General features: G+C 39.9%; 1 protein-coding gene and 1 long non-coding RNA gene across 9 annotated transcripts in view; both read right to left on the reverse strand.

The window, feature by feature from the left end:
- The window catches only part of LOC110352769 (uncharacterized), a 29,354-nt gene extending 22,755 nt beyond the window's left edge, over window positions 1–6,599 (reverse strand). Inside the window, exon 1 of the long non-coding RNA XR_002402310.4 lies at window positions 6,268–6,599. This is a non-coding gene — a long non-coding RNA (uncharacterized lncRNA). The remainder of the gene's footprint in view (window positions 1–6,267) is intronic.
- The window catches only part of MACROD2 (mono-ADP ribosylhydrolase 2), an 862,160-nt gene that overhangs the window by 438,963 nt on the left and 395,425 nt on the right, over window positions 1–27,772 (reverse strand). The window lies entirely within an intron of this gene.

Below are 27,772 nucleotides of genomic sequence, written 5' to 3' on the forward strand. Positions count from 1 at the left end.
ATTTACCATTATTAGGCACAGGTAATTTTCTTCCTTCTTTTCTTCATTATTTAGAACATCATTTCACTGTTCCTTTTCCAAACAATGTCATTTTAATCTTTGTGGCATGCATATAAGAAAATGTGTAGGTGCAGTAAGACCAACTGTACCAACACTGTCCTAATACCCATTCCAAGCCAACACGTATGGCTGCATAGAGGGAAGAACAAAAGGGAGAATTCAGTAAAGAAAATTAAAATATTTTATGCCAACAGAATTCGAGTTTAAGTAAATTATGCCTACTCTTAGAGAAAACAGAAGCCATCTCAGATGAGCTGCTTCCAATTATCCATAGGAAAATAAAACAGGGTCACCTTTTAGCTGCTGATATTACTACTATCTTCTTGGGAATGTTTAGTTACTTTAGTGAAATCAGATGTCTTCCTGGATCCCAAATCACTTTAAAGACATACAGATGGTCTAAATGCTTGCTTTTCTTTTCATCTTATTGTCCACTAAGACACATCAAGCCCTGTGCTGGCCAGACCATTATTAATGATATCAAGCACTTAATTCCCCCACATTCAGATAGTCTTGGCTTTTTTTTTTTTTAAGCCAGAGGCTTTAAATAATCATTTGCTAAATGATTTGTCCACAAATAACAGACAGGTGAGCAGCATAGAGAAAGTAGTCATCTAAACAGCAATGTAATGACCAGTAGTTAAAAAAAAAAAAAAAAAAACATAGAAAAATGTCTTATATCAACAGCTCCCTACCTTTCTTCAGACTGTCAGGTTTCCATCATGTAAAGAGTGGTAGAAGTTGGGAGACAGCTTTTTGTTTGTTTTTAAAATTCTTGTCCATTTTATTTAAAGTATTTTGACTTAGATACAGGACACGTACTCATTTTCTTAGAGACTTCCACACTCTACTGATTAGAAGATGGCCTTGCAGCACATCAGGAGGGCCATCCGCATTAGGAATTAAAAAAAGTTGGTCCATTAACTACTTGCATGAACAATCTAAGATTTCCTAAAAACCACAGAAAATACATAGACTTGAATGTGTGCATTCTGAGCAGTACACTGCCACAGACATTACAAACGTGGTAGCTGTTATTTTTAAACTCCCCACAACTTTCCCCACCAAGGCAGAAAGATTCTTCTTCCACAAGAGATTGTCATTAGCTAGTAAAAAAAAAAATACTGCAAAATGCTGATGTAGTCAAATGAATTATACAATAATTATTTTCTTATTAAGAAACAAATGCATTCCTCGATTTGGCTGCCTCCCAGAAATCCTAATTAACGTAGATACTACATTTTATTTGCATTAGGAAAACCAGAGAGGCAGCTAGGCCTTGCAGAGATTTTAAGAGCTGCTCAGGCTGGATGCACAGATGAATTAACTGCTTCTAGATATTCTCCTGTTCTTCACATCCATATCTGCTGACTAATATGAAGCAACCCATTAGTCATCCAACAGCTAGTCCAAGCCACACACTAAATGAATACACATTGCGCATTTACATGCGGTTACCTTAATTTAATATATCAGTGGCTACACTTCTGCATTTTTTAACAGTGAAAACGTCGCTTTTACATTTTTAACTTGCCAGAATCATTCAGCTCTCATAACTTACGTGTAATCAAGGCAGCCATGCTTTCATGGCAATAAAACAGCAGAAGCGCAGCCAATGGTGCATACCTAAAAAAGCAGGGCCTACGGTTCCATCTTGCGTCCTGCATCTATTTAAAACCTGGGTGCCTGAAACAGGCAGAGGCTCCCATCCATTAAACTTCAAAACCTAAATTCTTCTGAATTCCCATGATTCTTGCACCTTCATCTCTGAGATGCTCCCTGCTTACCTTACACAATTAAAACAAACAATTGTGTGCAGCTGACAACTAATTTTCTCAAGACAGTATGCTAAATTTTGCAATAAAATAGATTGTCTTATGTATGATAAGAGAATGTTAAATCCAGACTAAACAAAATTAGGTATTGTTTGCACATTCTAAAAGTAACCCATTCCATTATTCACACGTCCTGTGAGATCAGAGAGCTTTGACAAAGACATGATAGTACCCTGAACATATTATACATGCTTGCTAAATATTTCCATCCCTTCAAATTGTTAGAAGAATGTAGAATGTAATCAGTTTGACAGTTTGAGTTGTACATTACCGCGTCTGAATTACTGCTACTATGAGCAGACTAAAAATAGATGAAAACAAATAGTTAAAAGCCCAATTTTGGAAAAACATCCATATTCAAGTATTAGTCTTCAGCAACTGCTTCCTTAAGAGATTCCTGTAGACTGTGAACACTGGTGTTGCTGAGATAAATCAGGTTTTTGTTTGTTTGTTCCCTCCCCCTCGAGGGGATTCCACCAATTTTTCCTTTGTCAGGATGTCAGAAGTTACAGGTGATTGCAGCTCAAAGTCCTTCTCCTGATAAGGTAATGAAGTGCAACAAAAACCTGAATTAGTCTAAAGCCACGCTCTTGTGCTCTTACTCTTCTGCTGTTTTCTTAAAGACAGCTATATTTTACAATATACAAATTTCTTGTTTCAACTGTTTTAGGATAACAAGTGTCTAAGCTTTAAAGGGTTTTGAGTTCTGTTCCATTTTGTTATCTTTAAGACAACCAAGCGTGTAGCTGAAACCTACGTATACCATTGCAGTAGAAGCACAAACTTCTTCCTTGGAAGAGAAATAGATGGAGATGCTAGCTGGAAGAGCAAGTTGTAACAGAAACACTGCAGAGCAGTTGATGCAGGGAGTGATGCCCATGTACTGCACTTTCTTCACCTGAAAACAAGTCCTTGCTCAGAGCTTTTGCTTTCAGTGTAGCACAGCTAATCTTCAGTTGACTTTATTCTGCCTCTCCCGGCACATTACTTCAGTTTTCCTCTTCCTGCTTTAAACCTACTCTTTCCTCTCTTCCCTCCTATTCAACCCAAATGACTGTAATCAAACAACCCTGTAAGCACCTGACTTATCTTCAGGCCAAAAGCACTCGTAGAGAGCTCAGCCCTTCCTCTGTAGCACTGTGCTCATCTCAGACTTCTCAGCTCCTTGACTTCCATTGATCACCATTAAACAAGCCAACAAACATACATGTGCATCTCTAAATGACGCATTACTTGGCCTTTCTGAAACTTCAGAATAAAATATTTAGCAGCATTTTTAGCCAGCATTGCTTTTAAAGTCAGAAATTCTGTTTGGAACTGGCCTGGTGATGCAAGAATCTCTCATTCAGTAGTCTCATGAGGCAAAACATTTTGCTCCCCTTTCTTTTTCTAAACAGAACACTAGCTTACATACAGCTTCAAGATATTTTCCGTAGATCCCCTGGGAATTCCCACTCCATATTTGAAATAACTCAAATTATTTCACTTACTGGAAGGGGCAAAACATCAAAGAGAAGTAACATCCTACAGGCAACACATAGAATCATCATCTGGCATTCAAAAAATATACATTTCAGAACCAATAATTGGTTCACTATCACTAATATCACTAAGTTGTAGCGTGTCCACGCTGTAATAACAATATTAAAACGAAATGTTAAAACTTACTTGAAAGAAGTGAGCAGCTGAACAGATATGTCCCTACCTGGCCACATACTTGAGAGCCCCTTACATAAAGTCACTTACAATAATTAAAGGTTATGAGCACCAAAGAAGCTTCCTTCCCCTCTCCCCGTGGGAGGCTGGGGGGAACCAAGCGGGGACAACGCCAGAGCCTTGGTTTGGGCACCCGGCTCCAAACAACAGGTAACAGCAGCGACCTCATCTGCCAAACAGCAGCAGAAGGAACCGACCCCACGTCTCTGACAGCAGGTATCTCACAGAGCAACTACAGGATACTTTCATCTTGGCTTTAAGAGATTTGGGCTAGCCAGAGTTAGATTCATCACAGTAAAGTACTTTTTCTCCCCCTGGAGTACTTTTTTCCCCAGATGGAGAGCTCCTCTCTCCGTTTCAGGAATAAAAAAGCCAAACATTCTGATTTATATTCTAACAGCTCATGAAAACTATTTGCTTAGTGCTCTCTCCTCGTCATCCTGCATCTCTTGCCATACGCCTGTTGAGGACCTTTGTGATCCTGACAGCCTGGATCACTTGCACTGAGGCTCCCTTTATCCTGAGGTACTCCCTGCACGTATGAAGTGCAGTTAGTGGAAAGTAAGAGATAAGAAGAAGATATGGTAGGAAAAAAGTCAACATGCCACCATTCCTCCAGCCTCCCATGCAAGCCAAAAAGCCCTGAAAGTGCCCAAACCTCTTTGCCAGCCTTCAGAGCAGCAATAGATTGTTTTCCTCAAAGTAGCCAACACCATAACAGCGCTGACAATAAGCTTTACTTAGCATTTCATTCAAGTTTTACCAAAAAAGTGTTGTTGTTGTTTTTTTTTTGAGTCTCAAATACCAGTAGTACCTTTGCCTTAAAGAATGCACTCTACTTCCATGATAATGACCCTAATTAGCGCAAGCCATCATTTACTGTCAGAAACTAGTATCTCCAACCAAGTATATTAAATTCAATATATTTTCATTAGTTATAATAGACAGAGACTTGGCTTTTAACTGACATTCACTATATATTCATTGTTATTAGTAGCACTACACAAGATAATGGAAAAGTAGTTGGGGAGAAATGGAAGATTTTTAAAAAAAAAAAAAAAAAAAGAAAGAAAGAAAGGAGGCTCTCAGTTTTCTATGCAGAAAGCTGCCCAAAAGCTCTCCCCTCAAACTCTGAGGAGCTCCATGTTTTTAATCAGGCCTCCTATTAGCTATTACAGCATAGGAACTTGAATACGCTGTAAGCCAGAAGACTTAGATTTTTATGAAAAAGTGTTACATTCAGCAGCTTGCATAAGCAGACTTACTTCAAAGAATTTTTGTGCACTGTGATTTCAAAATGAGCTGAAAATGATAAAAAGCCCAACTCTTTTGTGACTTGGACCCAGTAAGCTGCAGAAACATAAATAGAAGTATACCTTGACCCAAAGCATGAGCTCTTCGGCACTCCCAACAGAGACCTGCTGGAAGAAGCCCTGCACTGTTGCTTCAAACAGGATGCCAGGTTTCACCGGCATAATTCCCCCTGCAGAAGCCATTTCTGTATCTGTTCTTTATGTGGAACTAACGAATTAGCTATTTGTACTTCCCAACTACAATTCAGAGTATTTATCTTCTTGCATATATATCGAGTAACACAGTTATTGGAAATTAATTACATGAAATAGCTCCCCTGAAAATTGCTCTGTGCATCACATTTAATTATGAATATTTTTGTAGTGTCACTAAACATGGAATATACTTTGTGTATGCTAGTGCATTTCAGATTACAATCCCCACTACAATCCATTTCTTCCTAAAGATCTCTTTATGAAGACAATTTGGTGCTTAGAGTATCCCAGCTTATTTTTGTTACACCACATAATGATGGCAAAATAATAGATGTGATTGCCTGCTAAAAGATGACGACAAAATTAAGGACACAACACCACACGTATATCTGCTGGAGATTTTGTGTTTTCTGTTTGTTTGTTTTTAAGGAAACGCTCTTTGTTATAATTCAGTGTTTTTTTGAAGACTAAGTATATTAACAAAAACTAGATGAATCTGCTTTTTTTTTTTTTTCCTCAGATTGAACTAACTCATAAGTTATTTACCCTCACCATTAGATCAGAAAAAATAAAGTAAATAGTACCTACCAAGAGGTATCTAAGTCACCAGTGGTTATTTTTAGTATGTATTCTTCATCTTCTGCTTATTAAGCTCAAGTCATTTCACTACAGTAACCAAACCACAAGTGCAAACTTCTCCAGTAGAAATAAAAGCAGAAAAAGACCACAACAAATACATTCAGGAAATAATTTGCATTTGCAAAAGGTTTCTGTTACGACTTTCTTACTGTCCTCCCCTAGTACATGCTAAATGCTAGTAGCAGTATGTACCAACACCCAGATAGTACACGCAAACGTCAAGAATAGGAGCCTCTTGTATCTACTAGTTCAAAGACAGCACCACAGAAACCCTTTTACACACTTTTTTATATTATTTTTTGAGTTCCCCCTTTGCTTCCTCCCCAGCAAACACCACGACTCAGTTTTTTTTGAATTTTTTTCCAGGCTGAGGCAAACAGATCATGTTAGCAGCCAGCATTTCCCTTCCACCTCCCTGCCTGGCATACACCCCCCCACACCGAGGCACATCTCCCCTTTCTCCCAGAGAACAAGGCTCACTCTTCTCCAACATCCCAACAACTCCATACCTCTCCCACAGAAGTTTCTCAGAAAGCAGAAGACCAGAACCACATCTTACACACCAAACACTCACGGGTTCCTCCCTGAGGCCCTGCAGCCTGCATTTCTCTTTTTTTTTTTCACAGCTGCACCTTATCTGCATTGCCACCTTCTCCTCAACAAAGCTTCACAGGTGCAGATAGCACACCTGGGTCTGCCCCTGGCCAGCCCCCACAAGTAGGCCACCCCCCAAAAATGGGGGGAGCTGTTGGTATTCTTCCATTCCACGTAAGAGCTATTTACCCCTTTTTTTCTCTCCTTACACTACTGCAGAAGTCCCCCCATGTTTCGCTTGTCTCCCATATCTTGTGACATTGCTGCGCACACCTTCCAAAACATCCTTCTTTTGGATCAGTCACATCCGTTGGGTGCTGGGGACCCACAGCCAACAAAACATCCCTACTCAAAAAACATCTAAAGGTGAAGTTAAGCAGAGAGGCTCACATGCTATTGCCGACTGGAAGCTATTGCTCCATTTAGTAAAGCAATTAAATACATGATTATTCAGAAGTGAACTCATATTCAAACCAGCTGAACCTCCCGTATGTTTATCATTAAGCAGATTCTAAAGAGGTTGTCTGAAAGAAGTCGTATGGGTCTGATTTTTTAAATTATTTGTGAGCAAATGTGAAGGGCTAGCTATCAAAACAGTGGAAACAAATATGTCACATATAAATAAATCTAAATAGTCACTGGTTTGCAAAATCTTCACTATTTCTGCATTTATGAACATAAAATTTAAATCACAAGCAGGATGACGATGCTCCGCATGAACATCAAGATCATCTTCTGTCATTCACAAACTTGTCATCTACATCGGATTTTATTTTTGGATTTTGCCATTCTCTGAGCAGTACATTCCGTGTACAATACCACCAGGTGGCAACTTGAAGCACTAACATTTGGATCTTCCCTCAGGTGCATGCCATCATTCCCCAGCAAGCTAAAGTGAAAAATCCTGGCATTAGGAGCAAGTCAGCTAATTACTGCTGGAATAGTAACAAATAAAAAAAGTCTGTATTTCTATCTCAGACAACATTCTCTATACAAGAACTTTTATTTCTTCATTACCATTTGTAAAAGTTCAGTAGCGAAATACCAAAATGAAAAAAAAAACATCAATGTGTTATATATGGAGGGTTAGAAAGATGAGGAACACAGATGGAATCTAATCTAACAGAAACTGAATTCTCTAACTAAAAATTAATTAAATTGGAACTCTGCTTTGTGAAGAGGATATTGGAAGCAGGATAAGGAGACCACACCATGGAAAATCTGTTTACAGCCCTATGCCCAGCTGCGCTGTTGTTCTTGTGTGTGTATGGGTTTTTGTTTTGTTTTGCTTTATACAATTAAGTAGGAATTATGAGAATTGCAATGAAGCAGCAGAAGGTAGAAGACAACATCACTGTATGACTGAAGTAGGAAAGCAGCACTGAGGTGAATATGGGTGCAGGAAAAAACTTTGAAATATCACTGTTGTACCTGAAATAATTGGGCTGGGTATGGGCATGAAGAAGGGAAGGAGCAGGGTGATCTTGCAGACTTTGTAGGATGAAGATTGAACTGGCAAGGGATTGGAAAGCTGAAGAGTTTAAAGAGGCTTCTGAAGTCCTGAGTGGTTATTTGTAGAAAACCTTCTGTGGTTCTCTTAGCACAGGTACAAATTTCAGGCCTACACTGTTTGGTATCAGGTAATTTTACAGTCCTAACAGCATAAGTCAGGTAGAATCTTTAGTAACCAACAAAATTGATAGAAAACGATAATATAACAACTGGAACCTTGCTTCACTGTTAACACTTCACTTGAAAGGGAGAGAGGAGCTGTTCTCATTGGGATTTCCACGCCATCAGACAGTAATGCCCACTATGGCTGCCACACACCTCCTGGAACTGAAGACAGCTCTAGAGAGAGGTCAGCTTTAAAATAATTAAAACAGAAAAGTTCAGAAACTTTCTTTTCCCCTGCCGAAATCCCATGTGGAACTTTAGACAGGGGGGTTACTCATTAGACAATTAAGTGGCAGAAACTGAGAGAAGGTATTGAAGTCCAAGGCCTGGTCATCATCTTAATTGGGAGAAACTTCTATCACTCTACGGAAGTATTAAAAAGTAAAAAGACAAAGTCACTTAAAAAATTTAAAAAGCCCCAGTGAGTGTTAGAAGTCAAAGAGGGTCAGACACAATGGAGAGGACTGAGCCATCACCAGTAGCGGGGGTCTCTTCAGAATCTTCTTTTGAATTCATTACCGTGCTTTGTATGGGTAGAGCAGACTGCACCCAACAAAAGGCAACGTCATGCTCCCTCCTTCCACATCCTCGCTCCATGGGAAGGACGGCCCTGAAATGCCCCATTTTTATATCCATTCTGTACATGGAAATTGTATCCCTGACATGCAATTTCCACGTGCATAACACGGCCTGAATGCACATCTTGAACCCCAAAACCAACTCTCAACAACCCAAGGCCATCCCTTGGCTGACAGCACCCTGGGTGGGGAGGTCTCCGTGCCTGCACAGCTCTGCAGGACACCCAGCAGAGGTGGCCACCCGTGACGAGGAAACCCAGCACAGTTTGTGGAGTGTGAGCATGGCCCCGTCTCACTGCCGGGGTGACACACAGCTCTTGGCTAATTATTTCCAGAGCTGTTTTCAAAGGCACGATGGACGCAGCAAGTCTAAATCTTAGAGGAAGAAATACAATAAATTATCACCTAAAAATCCTGTCTTATGACCAGTGTCTCCCTGTATCCATACTTTTCCATCCAAAAACAAAACAAAACAAAACAAAACAAGGATACTGCCAGTTGTTTAAGCAGCTTTAACTATGCTTTAACAATTCACACATGACAATGCCATTTAGGTGTTACTAGAGGTAAGTATAGGCCTTGGAAAGACAACAGCATATGGCTGAATATCTGGAGACCAGAATAACTGATTCATTCAGAAAGCAATCATTCTGACCATGCGGTTTAAAGCTTACAGAGCAAGAGCCCCAAAGACTGAGCACATAAACCACAGACTTGAGCTAAAAAGGCAAAGATAATGGAGTGTGCAAGAAAGCTAAGAGGTGAGGAAAAGAACAGCATCAACTGACATGCTGTCACTTTTCAAAGTAGTGAAACAAGGGAGATTATTAATGAAAAAAAATTTCTGGGGATAGAAACCCAGAGATTTTTACCTTTAATCTAGATTGGGTAATGCAGAAATGTGACATTCTCCAGGATGAATGATACTGTCTATGCATATGAAGGCAGAAGCTGCCCCCATGCAGATGCAGAAGCTTTCACTGCATCTGACTGAGGTTACAAAAACACCTTTACATCCAAACTGGAAGCTAAAAGCAGGAAAGGCAAATCGGACATTTCAATTCCCAGATTTTTCTAACACGCGTCAAGTCCTAAGGCAGAAACATAGGTATTAAAACCCAAGTCACTTAACAAGCTGTTAATGACTCAGCAGAGTCTGCTGTAAAAAATTTGGAGCAGAATGTTAAACGTTCATGTTTCAGGAAGTAATCAAATGACGAGTACTTTGTATTGGTACTGGAAAGAACAGCCTACCTCCCTTCATCTTTTCAGCCTCTCTTACAAGGAAATATGAGATATATTTAATTCTTTAGCCACTAGATTTTCTGTGTAGGTTTCCTGACAAACAACTCTGATCTTTTCTGGGATTATCTTCAAGTACCTATATATGCAAGGAAGAATTCTGCATTAGCCTCCGAGGTCTTTGAACTTTAGGTTCTTTCATTTTATTCAGTTTTAATAGATTGAAATTCTAAAGGACCTTTACAACGCTTCAGATTGTATTGCACAATTTGTGTTACACGAGTCAGGAAGCCATACAGGGGACTTTTGTATGGAGCCACAGAGAACAAGTGCCGAACACAGCTTGGATATTGGCACCGCTTGGGGCTAGCTCGCTTGAAGGGAGCAATGGTACAGATGAACCCCTGCATTCTGGCTTACTCGGGATCCTTACACACTTCACCCAGGTAACCACCATGTCATTTTACATACTTCAGTTGATAGCACACTTTGGTTCATGGAGAGGATAACCACACTAGGATATTCAAGCTATCTGCCGTAAGACATGTAGGTCACAGAAACACAGAGTCAGATAAAAGGAGCTAAGCCTCATCTCCCTTTTGTCTCACAGATTACAAGCGATTCCGCAGTCTAAAAGAAGATGTGTAAATCCTGATTATTCAGGACTGCCACCAGTATCAGTTTCTTGCACAAAGGAACACCTGGTAGAACATAAACCTGAACAAGCCTGATGCGAACATTTCTATAGAGGACTTCCTGGGGAGTGTCTAGTGCTCCAGCTAGCATCTTCCCATTCCAGCTTCCCCACCTTTGTTTGCAGCATGATGGGAAGCTTAGAATCATGCTCAAATCATAATTTAATTAAGATGATCAACCAGAATAATTACCTACAGAAAGCTATTCTCCAGCCTGCATACGGCTTAACACTTGATCCTTTATTCACAGACAGGGTCCCCACAGCGGTGATTCAGACATGCACCATATTGATTCCCCTGCCATATGTAGGCATACCTGTACCTAGAAGCAATGCAGAGGTTCAAGCTTGTGCAGCGTGTGCTGCTCTGAAACACTTATTAGCACTTTTGCAACTAGAAGGGATTAATTTAAATCTCACTGTCCCTCACAGATACTATTGTATGTTCCTGTTAGATTCCAACACACATCTGTTCAAGCTGGAAACCTTGACCCCAATCTGCAGAGCCGTTCCATAGAACAAGCCCCAGCTATACCAACCAGGGATAATATCTGCCTTTTTACATGTCAGGCTGCTGCACTCCTTGGGACTGTGTGATCTGTAAAGCCCGAGATGGCTGCGAGTGCTGTTCTTGTTCAGAAGGATTTGTGAAATGAACTTTGTAAGCCCAAATACCTTTACATGTTACCTGGCTAAACTAACGCTTTCACAACACGAGGCACACACAGAATTATTACTCCCCAGTCTTACATTTCCTTACATAGGAGGCAGACAACCCCTCAAACACTAATGGCAAGTGTCAAAATAAAATAAAAGAGAATTGCAATAGTAGAAGTCAGATGAAAATGATCAGCCTATTTACATATTTACAGAAAAAGCTTGCAACTTCCATGGCTCTATTTCATATGCCCGGAGACACAAATCTCCAAGACTTTGATATAAGAACTTAATTTCCAGCAAAACGTTATTTACCAAACAATATATGCAGATACATTCAAAGGGACCATCAACTACTTGGCTTAAATACACAAAGCAATTTCGCCTCCTAAATTTTGCCTCGAATGCTGTTTGACATATTTCCAGCAAAAAAAAAGAAACAACCCACAACATTAATTCTTCACTCGTGCATTGTATAAGCTCTGTGATTTACTGAGAGGAAATCAAAGTTTTCTCAAAGTGTTTGATAATGGACCACCTTCATCAATCACTATGGCACTCCTCGCCAGCAACTTCCTGTGAAGTCTCCGAATGATCCTGCTTCCCCTCCACCCACAAAGCAATGTGAGTTTTGTTTAACTCCCTTAACCATAAAACACAGCTCTTCTGTTAGCCTGTCATCTACTAATCAAGGCTCTATCCGGAAGGGCCCTGAATATCCATTAGCAGTTGGAATGCTGCATTCAAATGCCAGTTTCTAGCAGAAAAATGACAGATTTCGGAACTATTACTGCTGTAGGATAATTCTTCTTCTGCAGATGCAGACGCTTGTGTGAGTCATTTTAACAGTTGTAGTGCAAAATACACCATAAATCCCACAAGTGCTAATATAGAACAGTCCCATCCGCTACTCTAATAGGAGAAAATCCCCAAACACATCTTTCTATTACAGCGCAAACTTCTGAATAACATTTTTTTTGTAACGGAGTAGGTCTCTGGCATATCAACTGAAAATATTGGATGCTTTGCACAATGAAAATTTGACTCTAAATGATGAAAATAACCTCGTTTACTGATAGTCACAGATAAAGTATCAGAGAAGCACACTGCACTACTATTCCTATGCTAGAGGAAAGATAAACCTTAGTATGATAAATAATAGCATGTACTTAAACAAGAAAATTTACCTATATTTTGCAGTGGAATAAAGTGGCATTTCATAGGGTGGCTAGGCAACTACGTATTCTGAAAATCTCTGCAAACTTCAGAATTTTTTAAAGTTAGCACAAGTTAATCTCTCTCGTATAATCCTTACTATCAGCATCTTATTCATAAGGAACTCATTTTGTTCTATTCATACATCCAATATGCAAGGTAGGTAAGAGGGACAAGTTTTGCTCTGTTTAGACTCCTTTCATCGTCTGTCGAGTCAATTTCGGACTTCTCTGCTCTAAGTATTTTAAAGAGGGAGTAGCGAAATTCTGCACAAATCTCAGTTTCAAAAGAGTCTGTTGCTTTCTACATATATTTTAAACCCAGTTTTGCCAGTATTGTTTTTTTCCCCACCGGTTTCACATAGCTATCCTAGCCGTTCTTACCACTTTTAAATGGACAAATAGGAACAAATATATTCTACTGCCTTACATGAATTGTCATGAAATGATGGTAAATACTGTAATGACACTGATGCATTAAATACCTTACAACTTCCCAAGCAGAAACAAAAAGAAAAAGCAACAACCGACGAACCAACTGTACCCTTACCACTAAACCCCTGCAGCTGCAGCAGCAGGTAATGGGCCAAAATACAGAACATATATTAAAGAACATGTAGCAAAACATTTCAGAAATGTTAAGATATATGACTCTTACTTTACCCTGAAATTCTCCAACGTCAAAGAGTGGTGTGGAAGCAAGTGACAGCCAAGACAACAGGTGTGTGGGTAAGAGGTGGTTTCTGTAAAACCTCTTCATGCAAAAAAGGTCAAGGGATGCTACTTCCACATGAAGACATTCTGGATGAGCATAGTTCATCAATAAATCCTAATCCCTGCCTTCAGGCAGCTGATTTACTAAACAGTGACTGTTAACTGAACAGAAGAAAATAATTTAGGGGTGACAAGAGGGAAAAAAAAATATTAAAAAAAAAATCGAAGCCTTCCTTTCCTGACATTGTGAAGGTTAAATATTGGGAAAGGCTGCAGTCAGAAGTTCCTGCTCATTGGAATTCCACACATCAAAACCGGGAGCTTTCTGGAACTATGGAAACTTACTCCCCAATTCAGAGACAAGCACACAATATCGCAGATGAAAGACTGCTGACTGCTGTGCAGCTAAACTACTAATTTACTTAGCATATTCTCTTCTTCTGAGATCTCCTTGCAGCTGTTCATTGCAAATGATCCAAGGCAACATTCACATGCTGGAGACAAGCATAGCAAATTTGAACTAAGGAAACATTTTTAGGAAAAGGTGAAAAAGGATCTGAACTCAAGAGAAAAAAATAAATGAACTCCTCCTGGTTCTGAAGTATTGAGAACGTACGTACTCGTTTTGTTACTTTCTACCAAAGTGAAAAGTTTATGCAGGAAATTTAAAATAAGAAGGATTAAAGGGTAAAGAAATTAAGCTCTTGTTCTAGATATAAGGACAAATGTCAGCCAGTGAACATATGCATTTTTGTCTTTGTTGCATTTGTATTACACTGTTCAGACTTGCAGTTTACTTTGGGAGGTAATGTTATATGTAAGTGCAATTACAAAACGGTGGAACCATTGTGGAATCTAGTCTGGAGAAAGCGGATTGACAGCAATTTGATTAAAATCCCTAATTAACAGAGTATGAGAGAGGAGACAGTAGGGACACAAGTAAGCCATCCGGGAGCAGTCCTTTCTTTGCAGCTCCTAGTCAAGGCCTTGGAGACCTCCATGCAGACAACTGTGAAACCACACTGATGCCCACCCGGAACCAGGGGACTCATTTCGTGGAATGGGGCTGCAAGTGCTCCAGTCAGTGGGGCACATTCACTGAGATACAGTAGGTACCTGTCGTCTTCCCTGATCCGCAGCAGGTTGGAGATTGCTGTCTTCCAGCACTCTCTTGATCTCTGCACATTTTATTTGGATTGATAAACTTTTGATAATGGAGTTTTGTTTCATTTTGCTTTGTGAGTAACATTTCAGAGACTCGAGAGACAAAATAATTAATAATTGAGATTCTAAGGCTTGAGTTCTCCTGGAATTTTGCTCATTTCATACTGTATAATTTAACTTCTTTACTCAAAGCAAAACAACAAAAAAAAAATACAGCCTGTGCTTTCTTGCATCCATCTAATTCCATTTGCCTGTTAACAGGAATGAAATGTGAAATGAAACAGAGAGCTGAATATTAGATTTTGAAAACCGAGTGTACTCAGGTAGAGACTGATACTGATCATTTTATTGAAATATAGCACCTAGAAACCTTTATAAGAAACAGTTGTTATTGTTAATGACACCTCACAAGACATAAATATGCCACCATATGTGTATGCATGCTCCATAGCCTTCATGCACGTCTCATGGTGAAGACTTACTGACATCAAGGCACTGATGCAATCAGCCATGCAGTTCTTTGTACAAGATTTCTTTCCACTCTTTTCATAAGTCTCCCACTGTTATTTCAACCTGTCAAGTTTTCTGGGAAATAGTGTCAGCTGCAGTTCTTATGTTGTAACTAGACATGCTATGCACCCATGTGCTCTCAGGTTTCCTTTGGTCTGAGTAAGTATCAAGTCGGTCTCTTCTGGCATGAGTTACAGACAGAGATAACTCCCAGGTCCCCTAGTCCTTCACATGACCTCTCCTAAAAAATTAACGACCTGATGGATTCAAACCTACCCTTTTCTCACAGATCCTTCCTTCTGGGCACTGTAGGTTACAGTCTCTCTCTTCTCAAGGACCAGGGCTGGGTGTCACAGGTAACATAAGGCTTTGAAAAGAGGTCCTGTGAACCTCTATTTTAGATGCATCACAAGATAAAAGGAATTGAGAATATATATATCCCTCCCAGAGCACAACTCCTGAATGTCTTTTGGAATTTAGCAGAACCTTCTGCGATGTCCTTTGGCAGTTTTCCTTCCATGTACTGCTGCCCCGCTGTCCTCCAGCAGCTCCCTCCATCTCTCCAAAAACCTCTGAGCTATTTTCATCCTACCACTAATCCTGGTTTCCTTGCTCTGCTTTTAAATTCCACTTCTCAAGACTCCCAGCTCTGCAGGGGAGGAGGATGGAGAAATCTCAGGTTTTCAGCAGAGCCCACGTTGTCTTTTGTTCTAAGTAAATTATTATCAACCGCTGAGAAAGCACCTGATAACAGTAACAGACTGTCGGCCAACAGCTTGGCCCCACTCTCAGAATCAGCAGCTAAAACTAAACTCAGTCAAAAAGCAGCCATTGAGCCCAAATTAATTATATACAAGGCAAGGAGCGAAGAGGAGAATGATCTACTGGGAGCTCCTGGAGGAAGCTCAGTTGACCCGAAAAGCAACACTGGCAAATTTTCTTCAGATATTCATGAGACTCTGCTGATGCTCCTGGACCTAAAAGTTGTGTTGTTCCACTTTATACAAGATCTAACACTGTCGGCCAGCTCCCCAACCAGCAGATGCTGTAAGGTACACGTAAGACTGTTATTTTCATGTTGTTTTTCATATTTGCCTTTTAACAAATAATTATCTTAAATCTTGCAAATCTTACAGAGACATCAGGGCATTACAAAGTGAGTCAACTGCCTGTTGAAAACACGATTCCTTCACAGTATAGAGAAAAACTTCACTCTCTCACAAAATTTAGAAGAAAACGGAATACACCAAAAACTCTCATCAACAGCACTGCAAAATACAGCCCCTTTTCTCTGTACTTATTGTGTGGGCTTTTAAGTCCTTGGACGGCAGATAGTTTTGCATTCACCTCTTGCACAGCCTTGTGTATATTGCAGGTACGTATGTAAAAAGATCAGATTATTGATAACAACTTATTAACAACAGATAGTTAGCAGCAGATGCCCAACCTCTCTCCATCACATGGCCTGGAGGAAAAGTCTGAAAGAGAAACCTAGCCGCTCTTCCAACAGTAAAAGCAGCTGCAAAAACTGGCATTTTGTGGTGATTCATAGATTTCTGACATTTTGATGGGCTTTCCCATGCTAACTGCTCTTTTGCTCAACAGATCTTTACTTCCCCTCCTTGCCCCAGCTCTTTAACTCAGTTACACTGTTTATTCATTTCTCTTTCAGTGTCACATTTCCTTTCAATTATCTTTTATCTCCATCACCAATTTTTCTTCTCGTCTCTCTCCCATAGTCAAACTGGAACTAGTCTGATATTTTCTGACATCAACTGTTTGTGGATTTTTACCACAAACGTCTACCATTATCACTCACTCCTGGCTAATTAGATTATAAACCCATCTCTATGCATTTCTACTTGACCAAGCAAAGCTGGTCTTCAGACATTACCAAAATAAACAGTATTAGCAACAATTAAAAACAGCTTGACTCAAATCCCACTGCGTATGGCTCCACCATGAACTTGCTTAAATCATGTGTTCAAAAGAGCACATGCATTTTCATTGCTTTTACTGATTTATATCCTCACGCTTTTTAAAATGTGATTGAGGGGAAAAAACAACAAAACACAAAGAGATTTCTGAGGCTAAATACCGCCGTTAAAGTAAGCCAGACTTAAAGTAAAAAGTTGGCATGTTAAAGGCCTGCAAATAGGAATAACTCTACCCATGTCTGTATAAACAGTAATAGCGGGACCTCCTTTCAGATCTCACGTAAGATGTATGCATCTGGAGTCACGCGAGCACTAGTGCGAGCTCTCTAATTTGCAACCAGAAGGTCTGGAGGTTGAAAGAGGAAAAATAACTCAATGGAAAGGTTCGCTAGGACATAGATTAGGATCTTACACTTCCAAACCTCTGTTTCTGTTGGCTGCAGCTCTGTCTGATCACTGCTGAGCTTGAGCACTCGCCCACTTTAGCACTCGAAAGACATAAAAAATGCAATTCTTTATTCAAGCTGTTTCTCAGCCAAGCACATCCTATGTAGCAGGTTTCTGGGCCAGGTAATTTCTCTCCCCCCCCACCCCGGTGCTGGAAAATGACGTTACAGTAATGAGTGAGACAACGTCCTCGTTTGATTGTTCCTGTTTTTCACTACTGCAGTTCTACTTCTTCGTAGTCCTGGTTAATGTGTTCTCTAATTCCCCGCTGATATTCATGGAACGTTTTTCTGCTGCAAGCTACCTTTAAGAGGAGCCTTTGCTCCTCTGCACAGGCTACTGGCACCGTAGGTCGCTGTGCACTGGGAAGAAAGCAGTTGTGGTGGAGAGCTTTTCCTTTCCTACCTCACTGAAGGACACCGCAGAGTGGATGCATTTCAAACACACCTGTGCCCCTTAGCACAGAAAAGCAGAGAGAGAAAACAACAACAAGAAAAAAAAAAAAAAAGATTCTTTTTGGTTTGGGGTTTGTTTGTCTGGGACTTGGGCTTTTTTCATGTTGGCCAAGAAAAAAATCTGCAGTCAGGATCAGACTGGCATCTCGGTCTCAGTTAGATTCCCGTGCTGCCCACGGCAACCTAACGACGACGTACTTTCCACACGGGGCAAAACACAAGGCTGTAATCTAGCCTCAGAGCTAGAGGACATTACATTCCCAACGTGTCTGACACTCACACGTAAGCTGTACAACCTATAAAACCCAGCATTTGCTCAGCTGCATGTATAGCAATGCACAGGATACAACATACAACTTTCCATACCCATAAACTTGATTCCAATGAGCCTATCATAAAACGGGGATTTTACCCTTAGAAAAGAATAGCAGAAGTGCAGGAGTTAACAGCTTAGCGGAAGAAGTTTAAAAAAGAAAAGCCTGAATGTAGCCTGTAATATATAAAGTGAAAACTGACAAAGAGATGGTAGCAATATACCATCAAATCCTTTGCCAAAGCAAATGAAAAAGTCACCCGGGCAGATAACATCTGGATATATGCAATCTCAATTTAGTCAAAATCCCAATGTAAACAAGTCCACTGATAGCAGAAGGGTAGTTAAACATTCCACTAGCTTTGGATAATTGAAACCATCTTCCTTTTTTTTTTTCTTTCTTTTTTTTTCCCCTTTTTTTCTTAAAAAAAAAATACACACACACAAAAAAAATCAAACAAACAAACTAAAACTTTCAATTATCAAATTCAGAGGAAGAAACTGACAGCCATTGGAAGGATTCCATTAAAATTCCAGTTTTTCACTTAGCAGACAAATATCTCTGCAAACAGTATTTTTGTTTACACAGGCTAGAAATTGGTCAGCGTCGTAGCTCTCAAATGGCTTAATACTAATAAACACGAGTAATATATAGCATACACATTATTTACAATATAAACACAGTATATTTTGATCTGATTTATCAGAGTTAGAGAAACACATTCTGCTAATTCTATTACGGGATCATCATTTCCAGTGATATGAATATTAAAAGAAAATCTGGGAGAAAATACATTTTGGATCTGTGTAACACGGAGTTTCTTTAAGGTTCTCACACCACCCTGCAAGAGTACTAGAAAAAATGGCAGCAGTCACTCAGGGAATGGTAAAAATTCAGCAAATGAATCCAGGCTCAAACAAATTTCATTTAAAAGCTGTGTAGGATCAGTGGAAATGTATCATGTTACACGAGCCTAATTATACATTGCAATAGTCACTCAGTCAACCCGCATGTCAACTTACTGCATTAGTACATTATCACTGATAATGAAGTTTTGACAGTAATCTGAAACATCTGCAACAAGTACCAGCAAAGCCATTGAATAGAGAATAGCATTAACAAAATACTTTTCTTTTTTTTTTCCAGTGCTAACAACTTACCATACTTCTGGGGTAAATGTCACGTTAGAAATAACTGTAATCATATATAAATCAACTTTCATGCCTATTGCATGAATGCAGATGAAATTAAATAGTCTATACAGTCTAGCAGTATCCACGTAATTTTTATGAAACAAAGCTGAAGCGTATAGAGCTGGTCAAAGGCAAACACTGGAGAACACTAGCAAGGTTAGGAAGCACTAGGGGGTTATGAAAAGAAAAAAAAAATCCAGTAATATTCATTGCAGAAGTAACAATTAAAAGGAAAATATCATTCATATGTGCCCCAGCAAACCCTAATGACAGCTGTCTAATTAAAAAGCAAACTCTAAAAATTCTAAAATTCTGCTCTCCTGTAGCTTGCAAGCCTAAAAAGCTAATTTTTTAAAATAGGTCAACTCTCTCATCTTCATGTAACAGCCACAGAAGCAAGTATTAAATTGGTTCGTTTAAAAAGAAAGGGATTATCAGAATACTTATTTGCACACAGTTATGCAGAAAACATCTCAAATGAGCTATTTTACATTGAGTAAAACTCTTAAGTAAATCTAATAAACAACACAAGTTAGAAGGTTTCAAAAATAATAATAATAAAGAAATTAAAGAGGAAGCCCCATATTTAAAAAATAAAAAGACGGAACTGAAAAGTTTACTCACAAAAAATTATCTAGTTTACATGAAACTACAGGCATAACATGGTGCATTTGATGGTCATTGATACGGCATTTTAAGATACCCCACATCCTGACAGAGATAACCAATTACATTCCCATTTATTGCAGAAGGTAAAACAAACATGAGTTAATGTCTGGGCTAGGACTGGAGCTGAATATCAAACTACAGTAAAAATCACATTGCACTGTCATTTAATAATGAATCTAGAAGAGGTATCTGACTTTTGCTGCATGTCTAAATATTTATGGACAACCTTTGTACAAGTGCAAAGATAAAAAGGTTGAACTGCCAGGACAGTCTGTGGGACAGAAACAAAATTAACCATGTTGCAAGTGTTATTCTATTGCCTTGCACTTCGGATAAACTCATCGTGGACACACTCTATATTACCGTAGCCATTAGATATGGGCATGTTAACAGTGTTGCATTACACATGAATGGCATAGTTCCATCAATCAAAGTCTTTATGCTTAGATCCCATTTTTCTATTGTTCTCCAGTGTTGGGCTGCTTAAATATTATCATTCAAACCATAAATGTATTCATGGAAATAGGTCTCAAAGAGCATGTTTCAATCATTCATAATCCTGCTGCATTTTTCAAGGTATGACTCATCAGCAGCCATGTATCTTGGCTATACTGGGGGAATGTTTTGTTAATTTTATAAGCCTTTTCTTCTATTGCAGAAAATGTATGTATATATCATTCTAACAGTATTTGATTGTCTGATATTGTACCGTTCATTAAAGATGGAATGACTTCTTTCTGCTGGAACGCAGGTTTCCAAATAGAAAAACAAATGAAAAACAGTAGCTCAGAATTACCTAATTAGTACACCTATCAATCTCCTGAATCATGTTTTGAGAAAGAGAATATGTGCAGAGTTTTTCTTTTTCTTTTTTTTTTTTTGTTTTAAGATACTGTAATTCCAATCTTGAAATTACACTGGTGTGTGTATTGGTTATTAGTTCCATGTTAAGACAAAGGCACGTTGGGATATTTAACCTGCTCCACCATGGCATAACTCAGCCAGCCGACAAAGTCTCTAATTTAAGTACCACCCACAAAATTGCACTGCATATACTGGGCCTTTAATCAACAACATTTTTATTCCACTGCATTGTGCCCCTCTAGGGGCTCCATCTTTGGCAATTGCTCAGCATCCCCTTTTGAATGTAGAACGTGAAAATCCCTGCTTGACCCAAACCACAGCTCAGAGATGTAATACTCCAGCGCAGAAACTTCAGTTCCCAGCAAGGAAAACTCCTCTTCTTCCTCCCTGAATTCTTCCAGAGAGAACAAAACAAAACAAAACACACACCATATCTGAGACACATCGGTCTGGAGGATGTTCATATACTGCAGAATTCACAGACTTCTTGATGAGATTCTCCAACAGCTGTACTGCCCCACTTCAGGAAAAAAAAAAAAAAAAAAAAAAAAAAAAATTCTGGAAGGTATTTACACGGCGCTAAACTTGGATCCCCCGAGCAATGCACTGAAGGTAATCACTGGTACATCTGTTTCTGTCATATTTAAATTCATAGCCTAATTCAATTGCAAATAATTAGCTATTTATCACCATGAAGTTCACATTACAAAATTAGAAGGGGCCAACATGACCCTAACCATTTAACAAAAGATTCAGGTCTTAAAAGGAGGAAAGGGGAGAGAAACAAAATAAACCCTAGCAAACAATCCCCCAGTAAATCAAACACAATCAGTTCTGCTTGCCCATCATACCCCTGCAAAACCCAAATCCCTTTGTTTTTTCAGACTTACAGAATGTATTGCCATACATATCAGTTAAGTCCATCTTTCATTTTTATAGCCTGAAGAGGAGAATTATTTAGTCAAAATAACGTGAGTACACAGCTCTTGTAATACTTGTGACCTCGGTTTCAAACACCTACTTTGAAACACTACTATAACTCAAGAACTTTTTTTCACTTGCAAGGACATCTTAATTATCCCACCCGTGACATGAATGTTTTTGGAAGATAAAGTCTGTAATTAACTTGTTGCCAAACAATATGTTTACTGTCCCTGAAGGTCAGTTCTCATATAAAGACATAAGGACACTTAACTTTGGAGATGTGTATTGTAACTGCCGTCAAACATTAACTAAGTGGTCATCCATTATCTATAGTAGCAGCAATCCCAAGTACGAACATATTCCAAGAGTTATAAAATGGTTCTGCTAAAATAAACTTCTACCAAGGCTCGTAGAAAATAAGCACGACCACAGATAGAGTGCTTGACCCACTGTAACAGGATTCACTAGAAATTCCACTTAATCTCAGTAGTCAATCCGTAGTGGGAGAATTTGCTCAAGACAGTCAAACGCAATTGTTTCCACACTGCAGAAATCTCTCTTTGCTGATTGCCCTTGTCAGGGAAAATGAAATTTTAAAAGATTTCACCAAAACAGCTGTAAGGACTCCTTGTCTCATTTTGTACTGAATTTACACCAGAAATTCGCATACACCAGTTGAACTTGGAAATCTGTGATGTGCAAAGGGCAGTGGGAGAGTTTGGGTATCAAGAGGTTTCACTCGCCCTGCAAAGCCTCGAAAGGCAGCTGCACACTCCTACTCAGTTCAGGTCCGCTGCTTTTTTCTGCTTTCGTTTTCTCCTGGACACTTTGGACACCATCTCCAAATCCATGAAGCATCTTACAGCTATACTTAAAAGATGTGCTTGGTGAGGGTAAGAGGTACCATCCATATTCCTAAAGAGCTTCCTGGCTTAGGCAAAAGAGAAGGCAGCCAAGGTTGATTAAATATCTCCTATGATATATCAATTTATTGTATACATGTGCTAGGAGAGGTACAAAGAGAAAAAAAAATGGGAGAAAAAAAAAAAAGAAAATTAAAATAAAGATAAGTCAAGCACTATCTGTGCTGTTGTACCCAGCGTTACTCAGTCTGTGACTCACGTCTCCATCGTTATTCTGTATTTCAACAGGAAACCCATCAAACTTGGCCCTAACTCTGACTTACACTGTGCTTACAGGCAGAGACAGATGTAGGGAATGGAGGGCAAAGAAAAGCAGCTAATAAAATTCAGGAGGAATAACACAGTCTGTGTCCAATAAGGCACGTTTGTCTCTTCCTCAGCTCACGGCACGCTTTCTTCTGTGTACAGGAATAGGTAACAAGTGAGAACATGCGTTTCCCTCAAAGTGTTGGACAAATGGGAACAACTTCACAACATACTGAAGAAATAATATACAGAAGAATCTGAACGTGGCAAGAGTGAATATACATTCAGATGAGGAAAAAAAAAGGAAGACGGAAATGACGAACGTTCAAATAAGGGATGGAAAGACTCAACTTCACAAGGGAAAATAGTAAGAATTTAGGAAGGGAAATCAATGAGAAATTAGGAGTGCCAAAACAAACAAACAAACAAACAAACAAAAAAACAACACTGAGCAAAAGAACTGGAGGAGGAAGAGGAGTCTGGAGACCTTCACATACAGGTGTGGCCATTAGCACTGTAGTGAACTAGTGAACAAGAAAGCTCTCTTGGCATAGTGCAGCTCATGACAGACAATATTTTGTACTGGTACCACTCACGCAAAATTAGTTGATTCTTGGTCTCCGTTTTTTGAAAAAGTCATGTATGTCAGCACTTTAGATACTGGAATAGCTTGTAAGTGTTGAAACATTTTTCCGTTTTGCTGCTTTTCCGTTGAGAATAGATTAGATTTCAAATTCCCCCACTTTGTTACCAAAAGCATTTCCATCAGCTGGAAACACTTTTCAATCCATCTTGCCAACATTTGACCTATGCTAGTTTCTTTTGGAAGGTGAAACCAGTCTGGATCAGGCATGGATAAGCAATTCTCCACTGAGAGCATGTCAAATAGACACACAGCCTTCTACGAGCCAGAACACAGCAAATGTGTGCTTCTTGAGAATGGGCACTTACTGTTCGTATGGAAGCAAATAACAAGAGCCCATGTCACTCGGCAGTTTCTCTTGTAGATGAGCAGAGGGAACACACATGCTATTCATTTTCTGAAATAATATTGGAAAGTGCTGTTTATATGCTGCCTATAGACCATCTAATTTAAAGAATGTAGCATATTAAAGTAATTGAAAAAGGCATTTGTTTCTGCAGCACAAAATGAAGAGTCTTATTATTAGACAAAATAATCGACGCACTGTTACACTATACACATTTGCCTGAATACTGTGGTATAATAAGCTATTATATGATAAGAGAAGACTTCAGCTAATCTCATCCCAGAAGCGTTCACTCTCAGTCCTTCCCTACTGCCAGTGACCCCCCTGAAGTGCTGACCCAACCAGCTGCACGCTGATTTTTGAGTGAGCTCCCCCATTTCCATGTGAAATGGGAGACAGAGCAGCTTGTGGCACCTGATACCGTACCAGTACTATCTCCAACAAACTGCAGATGGAAGTATACCTAAGTCCTTCCTCGTGTTCTTCCCATCCTTCCCCTTCGCCATCCATCCACAGTTGTTTTTTTTCTTTTAAAACAGGTCATCACAAGTCCAGCTCTGATGCCTCTCTAATTTCCCAAATGATGTGCTGACTGACTTGGAGTTTGCAGGAAGGAAAGCTTCCCACAGGCTGACTGCACCCAGCAGAGATTACAGATGCTTTGTGGAAGCAGGAGGAAGAAAATCAGAGCTGAAGCCATTATCCTTTCCAGTACCACCACACTCCATCCTCTGTGTAAACTCTCTGACAGCATCGCCCCCTTACCGTCTTCTACAGTGTCACGTAAAATGAAAAGGTTAAACTTGATGGCTTTTGCAAGGCCTTTGTGTTAGATCCCCACTTAAAAAATAAAATAAAAATTAAAAAAAAAAAAAAAAGCCCATATGCAGCAAAATGTTTTTAAAATCACAGAAACACAATGGTTCAAGAATCATAGAATCATAGAATACTCCGAGTTGGAAGGGCCCCATAAGGATCATCAAGTCCAACTCCTGGCACCACACAGGTCTACCTGAAAGTTTCGGCCATATGACTAAGTGCACAGTCCAATCCCTTCTTAAATTCAGGCAGGCTTGGTGCCATGACTGCTTCCCTGGGGAGCCTGTTCCAGTGTGCAACCACCCTCTCGGGGAAGAGCCTCTTCCTGATGTCCAGCCTAAACTTCCCCTGCCTCAGCTTGACACCGTTTCCTCGGGTCCCATCGCTGGCGATTACAGAGACCAGGTCACCTGCCTCTCCCTGCCCCTCGTGAGGAAGCTGTGTGCCGCGATGAGGTCTCCCCTCAGCCTCCTCTTCTCCAGGCTGAACAGGCCCAGTGCCCTCAGCCGCTCCTCACACGGCTTCCCCTCTGGGCCCTTCACCATCCTGGTCGCCCTCCTCTGGATGCTCTCCAACAGGTTCACGTCCTTCTGGTACTGTGGTGCCCAGAGCTGCACACAGCACTCGAGGGGAGGCCGCACCAGCGCAGAGCAGAGGACTCAAGGACAATATTTGCTACCTGAGCTGAATTACACAGTCTAATATTGCTCCCCAGAGAAACTTTAGATATTCTGCTTCTCAAACTAACTATTGCAAGCCATTTTTACAAACAGAATTTTCTTCCGGTGTCCAACAACATGCTTCCAGTGCAAATCCATCCACTTTGAAATGCCACACACTTTTACTTTGTTCTTTATACAAAAATATAGGGGTATTAGAACAAACAGGTGAACAGGTAAATGTTCTTAGCTTCAACAGGGTCAAGCTTTCCCTCTTTTCTCTCTTTAGCATCTCCCTGTTCAATCCTCTTTCCCTCTTTCACATACCCACATTTCCCTTCCTTGTTCAAACGGAGGATACCTGGACACTCAAGCAGACAGAAGTGCAGACGTACCACTGCAAAACCCTCTAAGAAGCCTGATGTGAGTGAGACTCGCTGGGATCACCGGCTGCTACTCCATTTCACTCATACTAAGAGCCAAAGGTAAAGCTTCACGTGAAAGGGAAGCGTTACTAAATACCCTGCCTCCAGCGCTCCGTGCCAGCGAACATCCCCTGGTGATGGATTGCCTCGCAGGCTCCCTGCGCGTGCAGTCACCCACGGCATGCCCGTGCCTTGTTACCCCAGGCTGGAGCCTACCGAATGGAGCGACTTTGGGAGTGGTTCGAACGTCCTCACAAAACAGCAGCTTTCAGTCTTTTACAGTTAATCCAGAGGTACAGGGTCAAAATATATGAGCCTTGGGTTTGCATTTACACTGTAAATGATCAAAACAACTCATTAGCTGTGATTCATCCATTTGTGCTGAAACAAGTAAATGTCAGTACTGTCAGGAAAGGGAAAAGTTTATGATTAAGCTCTGGCTATATTCATTCCTCATCATCTCTGCTCAAAGACAGCATTCAAAGGCATTTTTAAGAGATTCAGCACTCGATTTTCCAGCCACCTCACTGAGATAGCACTGCACAGAATTCATACAAAAGAAGTTATGGAGAAACACATAGCCCTTTATATTCAATATTGTCATGTGAAACGGTTTTGCAATTAGCTTCACTTTAAGGCAGAAAAACACTTCAACAGCAAATGACAGAGGATAACGTGAAACAACTGCATTTGTTTAAGCACAGAAAGCAAGTGTGCTTAAACAAATGCAGACATCAAGTCAAGGATCTCCTGCAATTCAGTGGAAAGCTCACGTATAGTTCTCCGTTGTCTTAACTGAATACTTAATTACTGGCAGCCTTAACCTTTCTGCTGCACCAATTTTTGATCTGCACTCAATGAGAAACAGGGAAGCCACCCCATTTGCCAGCATGTACAGAATAACTAAGCAATCCATATAATGATCCCACTGAGAAAACCTCCAAACATCTCCTGTCCATCAGTAAAGACTGCTGAGGGAACCATAAACCAAGGCGTTTGAGTCTGTTTGACTTACTTTATGTTCATTTTTACTTGGTCAAGTCACAGCAAGGATAAAATCAGAAACCACGTAGGGCACAGTACAGAGAGACCATCTTCCTATCTCATGAGAAAAGGCTCTCAAATTAGGAAAGAGCTCTTGAATTAATGCAATCTGAGTTAATAACAATAATAAGATATTATACCTCTGGGTATTCTGAACATGGAATTAAGTCACTTCTTTAAAGTATCGTGTAACAGCTCTAGAACCAACAGGCACTTTATTTTTTCTGACGTACCAGTAAGTTCTGCATGTAGACCCCTGGTGCCTTACCATGCCATCACTGCAGAACAACAGCAGATACTTATCAGCTTAGTCTTAATTAATTTGCTCCCAAATGGGTACCAAATTTAGAAGGAAAGAAATTGTAATTTTACCCTGGAAGACCACTTCACACAAATGGGACTGAGTGCTACCTGATTTGTATCTGTCCTCTCATCGAGGCTTAATACACGGGACCTCCAAGTAATTCTAAAAATATCCAGCTGCTATTGCATGTAAAAAGTGCATCCTTCTCTCTGGACAGAATCCTCCTGGGGGAAACAGCTAAGTTGCTCCAGGCTTGTTTTTCTGACATCTCACACAGACATGCCTCAAACACTCCTATCGGTGTTCAATCAAATTTTAATCACCTATGTGGAAACATCCCCAAGTTCAACCAAGTGGCCCTGCCTGCGTTGGGCTGTTTTGGCGCTTTAATCGCATTAATTCATGCAGCAGAACTAAGGTTGACATCAGTACTAAATTTCACAAAACATCAGTTTAACAGTAGTTTGCCCCTTAGGAAATGTATTCCCTTGAGGACAGCTAACATAGGCTATATTAAAGTCCCCGTTTCAGCCTAAAATCTTCTCAAACAATACTGTTTTCAATGGCAGCATTATGATTGGTCTGAAGCACGGGAGTCTGAGAGGTTTATTTATATGTTAGCTCTTTTGTGTGTGTGTGCACGTGTGTTTTCATAAAAAAAAAAAAAAAGAGTCAAAAAAAGATATGAAAATTTGATATTAATTCAACAGTACTGGCTTTGGAACAAAAGCATGATAACATTGTACTGGAGGCAGACA

This window comes from Anas platyrhynchos, chromosome 3, assembly GCF_047663525.1.
Source record: "Anas platyrhynchos isolate ZD024472 breed Pekin duck chromosome 3, IASCAAS_PekinDuck_T2T, whole genome shotgun sequence".
In the NCBI taxonomy this organism is placed as follows: domain Eukaryota; kingdom Metazoa; phylum Chordata; class Aves; order Anseriformes; family Anatidae; genus Anas; species Anas platyrhynchos.